The sequence below is a fragment of the Panthera uncia genome, assembly GCF_023721935.1.
Source record: "Panthera uncia isolate 11264 chromosome B2 unlocalized genomic scaffold, Puncia_PCG_1.0 HiC_scaffold_24, whole genome shotgun sequence".
In the NCBI taxonomy this organism is placed as follows: Eukaryota; Metazoa; Chordata; class Mammalia; order Carnivora; family Felidae; genus Panthera; species Panthera uncia.
In genome coordinates this window covers 47,203,962-47,213,357 of record NW_026057580.1, presented here as the reverse complement: position 1 = coordinate 47,213,357, position 9,396 = coordinate 47,203,962, and the positions used below count along the sequence as shown (strand labels likewise).

Here is a 9,396-nt window from a genome sequence, read left to right as displayed (position 1 = left end):
TGAAAGTATTCACAGGGTGGCCAAAGAGACACAGACATGCAGACAGATGGAGAGACAGAGAAAAAAGATAAATCTCTAAGAATATGAGATTTGAGCTTCTTTTCAAGGTGTATTTATTTTCTCCCTGACTTCTATGGAGGCATTCTACACATCTCTTGGGATCTTCTAAGTGAGAATTAGGACCATCTGTCTATTAACAGACAGAAAAACAAACAACAGTAATGATAATAAGAGTAAGTTAAGTATAAGAGTAATCTTTTCTTCCTTGAGTTCCCACCTGAGTCCTAGAAATAGGAGCTTCCAACACTTGTACTCTCTGAAGAATGTATTGGAAACATACCTGTTGTGCTACTTTCTGACAGACTCACCTAGGGAAACCAGCAAGAGGGTAACACTGAAGGGATGCCATTTCTCCTCTGGGCAAGTATGCATTAGCAGTCACTACTCACTAGCTCTGTATCTTATGATCTGTATCATGCTTCTTGTCTTATGTCTCTTCAATGCTTCCCATTTCCCATTCAATAGCTAGAAGGGCAGCAAAACTGAGGGCAGCAAAACTGGTTTCCAAATACTCTAAGAAAAAGGAATAATAAACAGGGCAATGCAAATGGGAGTTGGGGAAAAGATAAATACTAACTCTTCCTCCCCTCAGTCTTTAAACAATTCTATCTGCCAACAATGGCAATAAAAATTCCTTGGGTGGAGTCTCACCTACATACTAGACCTGGGCCAAGGATTTTATATACGCTATTGCCAATTCTTAACAAGAATCATGCAGAACAGTATTATTGTCCCCATTTTACTCATTAGGACATTGAGATTGAAAGAAGTTTTTTTGTTTTGTTTATTTGTTTAACTATCCCAGCAATACCCAGGATCTAAATGGTTTGCCTGATTCCAAAGCCCATTCCTGTTCCAATACACTATACTGTCTCTCAGTAGCTATTTCTTAGATATTGATTGAGCACCACTGGAATATAAATGAAAGAAAGCAAGATTTTAACGTGCTCTGATCACAGCTAGTGCCCAGAATAGTGTCTGGCACAAGATAGGCACTTAATAAATATGAGGTGCATAAATGAGTGGTTTTCATTCTTCCTTGGAGAACTGTGGTCTGTGGTGGGTGCTCAGCCAATCCCTAGTCCTGATCCAGCTTTTGCTGTCTTTCCTGAAGACCTACTTCACCATCCCACCCAAGAAACAGACTTCTAGCTCCTCCCACCCAAGATTGCAGACACTTTTGACTTCTGGATTTAGACAGTCTATTATTATCATAATTTTATACAAGTTTTTTCTTTATTGCTTCTGGATTAAAAAGTGTCTGTTGCCCCTAATATACACAAAGTAGAATAGGTCAGGATCTGCCAAAAATCATATGTAATATTAGAGGCCAATCCTTCCCCATAATTTCAAACTGCTGTCTCTAGTGCCAGAAAAGCTAAGAAAGTGCTACCTCCTGGTTCACAACACTCAATCTGGAAGTGAGACAATCACCAAATGCTAGCAGTAGAGAAGCAGACTTACTATCTTTGGGTCTGTATCAATTGGTACCCATGGACATTACTGGAACATTACTTCCCACTGACCAAATGGCTCTTGTCCCACCTGGTTGTGACTTTGGAAATACAGGCATAGTACACCTGTGCTAGCCAGGGTCGTCCAAAGATATAGAATCAATATATGGAAAAAGACTTTATTAGAAAAAGATTCCTAGTATAAAGAGATTTATTATAAGGAATTGGCTCAAGCAATTGTGGAGGCTGAGAAGTCCTACAATCTGCTGTCTGAAAGCTGATGACCCAAAAAATCCAGGGTTATAGTTTCAGTCCAAGTCCAAAGACATGAGAACCAGTAGAACTCATGGTAAAGCCTGAACAGGAAAACAGGAGAAGGTCAATGTCTTAGCTCAGGCAGAGAGAGTGAATTCTGACTTCCTTTACCTTTATGTTCTATTTAGGCCCTCACTGGATTAGATGATTCAGTGTGAGAGGGCAATTTGCTTTGCTCAGTCTACCAATTCAAATGCAATCTTACCAGGAAAACCCCTCAGAGACACACCCAGAAATAATGTTTAAACAAATATCCTCACACCCTGTGACATAGTCAAATTGACACATAAAATCAACCATCACAGCATCTCTTCAGAGGTGAAGCTCCATATTATCAGGGACAATTCATTTGTGCCGAAGTATCCTGAGATAAGCAAGGGTCTTAGCTGTTTTTTTATTCACTTTAGGGCTCATCCCCCCATATCTGACTCTAGAGTTTTAACAAGGACAATTATCATTTTATTTCTAACCCAAGTATTACATACTTGTTCATGGGAGTGACAAATAGCAGTTCAGTTTGCACCCCAGAGGAACAGGTTGGAAGCACTACCCTGAATATCACAGTGATGCTACACCTGCTTTGTGCAGACTTCACTAAGGTGCCAGCATCGGCGCCTGTGCAGACCAAGTAGAATCTGGAGGAAGGAGAGTGAGGCCAGCCTCTGGAGGGCAGTGTCCTTCCATGAGTCATGAACCTATGTGACCAGTGACCTAGCTTTTCCAGGCAGGTTCCTCTACTTGTTCAAAATGTACACACACACACACACACACACACACACACACACTCGTCAATCTTTAGCTTTCAAAAGGAACATAGTACTGCAAATTATAACATGAAGGAAAAATAGGACTTCATTTATCAATGTGTGTGTATATATATACACATACACACTCCTCTATTGCCAACATACTTATCTAAATATGCACTTGCTGGGGCGCCTGGGTGGCTCAGTCAGTTGGGTGTCTGACTTAGGCTCAGGTCATGATCTTGAGGTCCATGAGTTTGAGCCCTGCGTTGGGCTCTGTGCTGGCAACTCAGAGCCTGGAGCCTGTTGTGGATTCTGTGTCTCCCTCTCTCTCTGACCCTCCGCCATTCACACTCTGTCTCTCTCTGTCTCAAAAATAAATAAATGTTAAAAAAATTAAAAAAATAAGCATGCACTTGCTGATTCTTTACTCCTTCCCAAATCAACAGAGTGGGGCTTGTTTTTATGAATAGAAATAATGTTTTATTTACTCTTATCTCATTAATGATTCAAATTAATTTTAGAGCTCTATTGCTGCCTACGATGTTGTGCTTTTTATAAAAGCAATATAGCATATCAGCATGATCTTCTGTTGATTTTAAGGTCAACCTGCATATATACTTTTCTTGGATTTGTGCAGAGAATCATGTTGGTGTCTTTGTATCCAAATTACCTACTCTCTTGAGAACTATCAGCTTGACTCTTCCGGTTCATTAGAATAGTGATTTATGGGTATTTAGTGGTGTAATGTATCTATACCTATATCTGTATCTCTATATCTATCTATATCTATATCTATCTATCTATCTATCTGTATCTGTATCTATATACTGTGTTTTGGGAACTAACTTTTTGACCAGAACCCCAGGAGATGAGAGTCTGAGGTATAGTTCAGAACACCAGAGAAGGCACGCATTAGTAAAAAATGTAGAGGTCCTGTAGCATAACCTTCTCATTAAAAACTCAGGTTCTAAGAGGCTAATAAGTTCAAACAGATGGTCAATAGCTCTCTTGAACTCTAAGGTCACCCCCAGACTAGGCTAAAAATTAAAAATATTTAACAACTGGTCAGAAACTGGTAATGACAAAAAGTCTGTAAGCCACAGACGATTGATATTAATGTGTGCCATCTGGGTATCATCTATGACCCAGAAGGGTACTCCTTTGCATCTCAGAATCACCCTTCCACAATTCCCCCAGCCGTATAAGGAGGCACTCTAGAGCTGTAGCAGCAGATCTGAGTCACTCACAATCATTCAGTTCCTATGATCCTAGAGAACTTTAAGTATTAACCAGTTTTCCCTGGATGCTAAAAGGATAACTAGAGAGATTAGGGATTTAACCAGGATTGCCTGAGTAAATCTCTTCAGGGCATTTCTTTTCCTGTAGTTAGACTGTCTTTTGTTCAGTCTCACCTCCCTGGTTTTGAACTAAGACTTCCTATAGTTGGCTCAATTCTTCCTCATAATCACCTCCCACACCATTTTACAAATTAAGAATCGATGGCATAAAAAATCCTAGTGGGCTAATGGCACCTTTGTAACAGAACCCAGATATCAGCATCCCCCAACTTATCCTTTCTGTACCCACATTGTTCTAAGGCTATTTAATAAAACATTATTTGATTTAGTACAAAGAATAAAAACAGCTTGTGATTCTTCTCTCTTTTCAATGTTCCATTTCTATTTTTGTACACTCTCCCCCAAAGTAATTTTTCTTCAGAAAAGATAAAGCTAATGCCCATGTCAAGTGCCCATTTAGCAGAACTTTGCTCCACCAGCTCTGCTGGGCTAATGAAGGGTAATTGCTGTCACCCACAGACCTGTGGCTTTAGTGACAGCGAGTCATGAGGCTGATGCTTCCCCCAGCATGACAATTTCCTTCTCTCAAGGGTTTTCCCAGGGAATCTATAGTGGCACTTGAAAAGCAAATAATTAAGAGCAATAAATAGCAAAATCCCCTAGAGAAATATAAATTATTCATAATAATAACTGTGCAGGCTGACTGGAGGAGGAATGTGCAAGAATTTTCTGAATCTGCTCAAATATGTTTAAAATCTTGGTTTAAAACAGTTAGTCCCTCAAACCAAATAGAGTCATTCTTCAATGATTTCTTAAAACACCAAAGTATCAAATTTAATCACTTGCTCTCTTTCATACTGTTAGTGCAAAATATTTTTATCTTACTATACTACCCAGATCCTATGTGACCACTGCTCATTCTTCAGCCTCAGCAACACATCTTAAGGTTGGGAAGAATAGTGTGGTTCAGAGGAATGAAGTAAATGGCATAACTCAGAAATCTGGATTGTGACTCAATTACTAGTTGAATGCCCTTTAGCAGGTAACAACCTGCTGAGCTTCAGTTCCATCACTGATAATTCTGAAAGGAATCAATCCTGTATCACAGGGCATTGTGAGACCCTAAGGAAATGGAGTGTATAAAGGTAATTCTAAACAACAAAATACTAAACAACTAGTTAAATAAATTATATCATTATTTCTTCTGCTTTTACCCATTGTGTTCTATGAATGCCACCATATCACTGTTAGAACTTAATATTTCTCATCTTTCAGATCTTCTTGAGAAGTCTACTTGACCATTCCTAGTGGTTGAAGAGTCTCTGTTTGAAGAGTTTTTATGTACATAGATCTTATCCTCTCCTCTTGATGGTGTAGTGACCAGAATTTGGGATGTAGGCAATATGCTACCTTGGGAAACGAGAAGACAATCAGCAATAAAGAGTAATGGTGGCCTCTCACCCACTCCTGGTTTAGACTCTACAGCTGAAACTTAGAGAACAAACTGATGGTTACCAGAGGGGAGGTGGGGAGATGGGTTAAATAGGTAATGGGGATTTAAGGAGTGCACTTGTCATGAAGAGCACAAGGCGATGTACGGAAGTGTTGAATCACTATATTGTACACCTAAAACATTACACTGTAAGGTAACTAACTAGAATATAAATGAAAACTTAAAAAAAAAAAAAAGGCCTTTCTCACTGTGTCCTGGGGACTGGTTCCCTCAGGCAATCATTCTAGTCTGTGCTTGAAATGTTGCTCCTCTTTCTCTGTTATATTGTTTGATGTTTATTTAGCTTTATTGATCTAGTAACTGATCTAGTTACAAGCCCTCTTCCACAAATAGTACCTTTAACAGTAGGTACATCTTATGTTCCCCTTTACATGGTCAGGACTGACCTCAAGCCCTCAAAGTCTCATTTTTCCCTTCATACCTGTCCTGCTTATCTTCTTATATCTGTGCTCCACTTAAGGTTCTCTCTTTCTCTTTTTGTTCATCAGCCTTTTAAATGTTTACTTTTTCCATAACTTTTGTTGGACTGAATAGGACTTCTCTATTTGAAGAATTATTTTCAGATTATTCCAGTTCCTTACTGATTTTCTGGGCAAATCTGATCAGGGAATTCCTGGAAAACACCTTTTTTATTATTTTCCTAGGTTCTGGGTCTGCAATAATTTTATTAATTCATTTATATCCATTGAAAAATTTGGCATGTTTTTGTCATAATAAGGGCTTAAAACCCCTTGTATTGTTTCATTAGTGAAATCTACCACACTTCTTTGGTTCAACCCTGAGCTTAGCTCTCTGAAAACTAAGGTCAAAGATAGAGATTCTGTCATTAAGAAAGCCAGAGCCAGTGCTCGCTTCAGCAGCACATACACTGGAAAATTGGAGCAATACAGGGAGGAATAGCACAGCCCCTGTGCAAGGATGACCTATAAATCTATGAAGCTTCCATATTAAAAAAAAAAGAAAAAAAAGAAAAGATAAATCCAGAGCCAATTTAAAGTAATATGGTAGCAAATAACCCACACTTATGTTAAACCACATTAACTCAAACGTAGCCTAGAGCCTCTCTTGTCCTCTCTTACTCTACAATGTAAGTGGAATGGAGGCAGCCAGTCCAGGACAGCCTACATAGACCTGGCAGGTAAAACTGCAATCTCAAACACCACGGCTGCTCTGTAAGATGTACAGAACGTAGATCCTTTGACATTAAAATTCCTGACTACTGACCTGGCTGGAAAACACCGTCAATGGAGCAAATATTGTTTGCCTAACCAATGCTTAAAAGGTCTAATCCCATCCTGCCTTTCTTGTAATACCAAGCCACACTGAAGCAGCCTATACTTTAAAACCTAAACCCATTTGTTGTGGCCACATGAGTTAAAAGCCCATCTTACTAATTAAACAAAAATCCCATTTCACCAATCCCACAGTTGTAAAAATGGGTAGCATAACACAATACAGATACCCGTAGTTGCCAAACAACACAACAAAAAATCTGGCCTGACCCATTCCACAGTCTCAATCTCTGAGTGTTGCTTTTCTTCCCAAACTCCAGTTCTTATTTATTTCTCAAGATCCTCAGCCCATGAACCAGATGTTGGATCAGGGAAGGATCACTTAAGGACACCTCTGTTCCCCATCTCCCTATAATGTTGAGCCTACCCCTGAGCAATAGCAATACCATTTGAAATTTGGGATGCTGTGAAATAAGTAGTAATTAATGATTATTTTCATTGTCATGAATTATTTATTACATTTGAAATAATACTATAAATTTTACGATTGCGATAATGTGATATAACAAGGACTTAAAGATGATAACTTTTATAATATTTAATTTGGAAATTCTTTTATATTAGGCCAATAAGGAAGTAGATTGAGTAGATTGGGGTCTGCATTTACAAAAGAGTATATGATAGAAAATTACTGCCAAGGAATTTAAACAGAATTGTGATTGCAAGGACATTTCTTCAAAGAAAGGCTTTTGCAGGTTACCAAATCTCCTGAGAACTATAAAACATTATGTGACATAGATCCCTGGCCAAAGGAATACTCACTGATAACCTCAAGAGATTCTATTGGAGTTGAGATGATCAAACACCAACATAGACAGGGATCTTCAGGGAAGTCACTCTTGAGTTCTGCATATATGGAACTCCATGCAGGTATTCCATCAAAACCACAAGTGTCTCTCATCAAAACCCTCACTAGGTCTGGTCCCTCAAGTAAGGTCTCTAACCAGTGTAACTCTGACAACTCACGACTGAACCATGTACCTGTCTGTAGTTCGTGATGCAACTTTGTGACAACTATTAAGAATAGGAATTTCATGTCATACTGCAGAATGTTAAATTGTTTAATTTGACAGAGTGTCTTCTCAACAGGCAGCTGCCACTAATTTGTGGGCTCTACCTCTGGAGGACTTATCAGAGCAATAAGAGTAAGGAAGAAACACTTCTGAGCTGGGTGTCACATGTTCTCAAATGGAGGCTTTCTTACTGAAATAAAATAGAAATAGGGTCACCTTGGGTGGCTCAGTCGGTCGAGCAGTCAACTCTTGGTTTCTTCTCAGGTCATTATCTCACAGTTTGTGAGTTCGAGCCCCACATCAGGCTCTGTGCTAACAGAGTGGTGCCTGCTTGGGATTTCTCTCTCCCTTTCTCTCTGCCTCATCCTGGCTTGCTCTCTCTCTCTCTCAAATAAATAAGTAAACATTTAAAATTTAAAAAAATAAAATACAAATGTTTTTGTAACTAAGGAGCTTGAGAAGTTAAGATGTATGTTAGCCACAAAAAAAAGGAGTGTTATGTACAACAGGGGCATGAGGACACAGACTTTGCAGTAAGTTCTGTAGCTGTGTGCTGCCCTAGTTTAAGTGTAGGTTGGAGTTAACCCAATGTAGTTTTCCCAACAAAAAATAACTTTTCCCAAGCCCTGTGTATCCCTTGCCTGTTCCTTTGTTATTTAACCCTACAGACCCCTAATAAGAATGCACTTTGACAGGTAAAGGAGGAAAACTTAAACATTCCTTTTGGTATCTACCTAAAAATATATATTTAAGCTTAAGTTCTATGAAGTTATACAATATTTTTTCTTCAGTGAAAAGAAGCAGCAAATTCCCAATGTCTTGCAATGGGCCCTTTTCTAAAGGTAACAAGTCTATCCAGGAAAATAGTTACCTTTCTTCAAATAAGAACAAAAATACGAACTTAAAAATTTGAGGAGCTTGGGGAATAGATAAAAATGGAAACTATGTGTAGGGAGAAAATGTTATCATTTGATCACAGCCTTCCTTTCTATTCATTTAATATAGCTCAAATTTGCATATCTGAACACTCTCCCTTTCCAGCATAGGAGTAGATAGTCTGTTTAAAAATAATGTCAAATTGAGACAGGTATATGATAAAACAAGGGGAAGAAGAAGAAAAAAACACTACTTCACTGCTTTCTTTACTCTATAATATCACCCACCCATCCATCTTTCTATTTTTGAACAAACCAGGCATCTGCTTTATTGGGTCTGCACCAGCAGTAAGTTGACAACTGACGATTTTCAGGCAGTCTTCAGCCTTCAAGGCTTCATCATGGAGTGACAGTGCTTGACTGCCCATCTCTCCCCACCCCTTTCCCTACCTGTGGGTTTGAGTCTGTCCTTTCCTCCTCATCCCACTGTCAGAGCTCTCAGGTTTGGTGGCCAGGCTGTTGGGGGTATACAGCCCAGGGGCTCTAGGGGCTTATAGGAAGCTCGGGCTTAATGTCCAAGTGATCTCCACTCCTACCAGGTCTCTTTCAGTAGCTAAAAAATGGATTAAATAGATGTTGGAGGCCTCATCTGGAAGGCTATCTACCAGTGATAGCCTTTGAGTGCCAATAACACTTATAATAAAGCCCATTCATATATTACAGGCAATCATTTGCACCTACATTAGTGTGGGATCTTGCTTCTGTAGAAGAGGCCTATCCATGAACCAGCTGAATCAAGAAAAAAAAGTGCATTAAAATAGCTACAT

General features: G+C 39.1%; 1 non-coding gene across 1 annotated transcript; it reads left to right on the top strand.

Annotated features, from left to right (window-relative positions):
- Nucleotides 1-6,233: 6,233 nt before the first annotated feature.
- LOC125939198 (U6 spliceosomal RNA) lies at nucleotides 6,234-6,342 on the top strand. Its single transcript, XR_007462956.1, has one exon. It is a non-coding gene; the product is annotated as a U6 spliceosomal RNA (small nuclear RNA).
- Nucleotides 6,343-9,396: the final 3,054 nt, after the last annotated feature.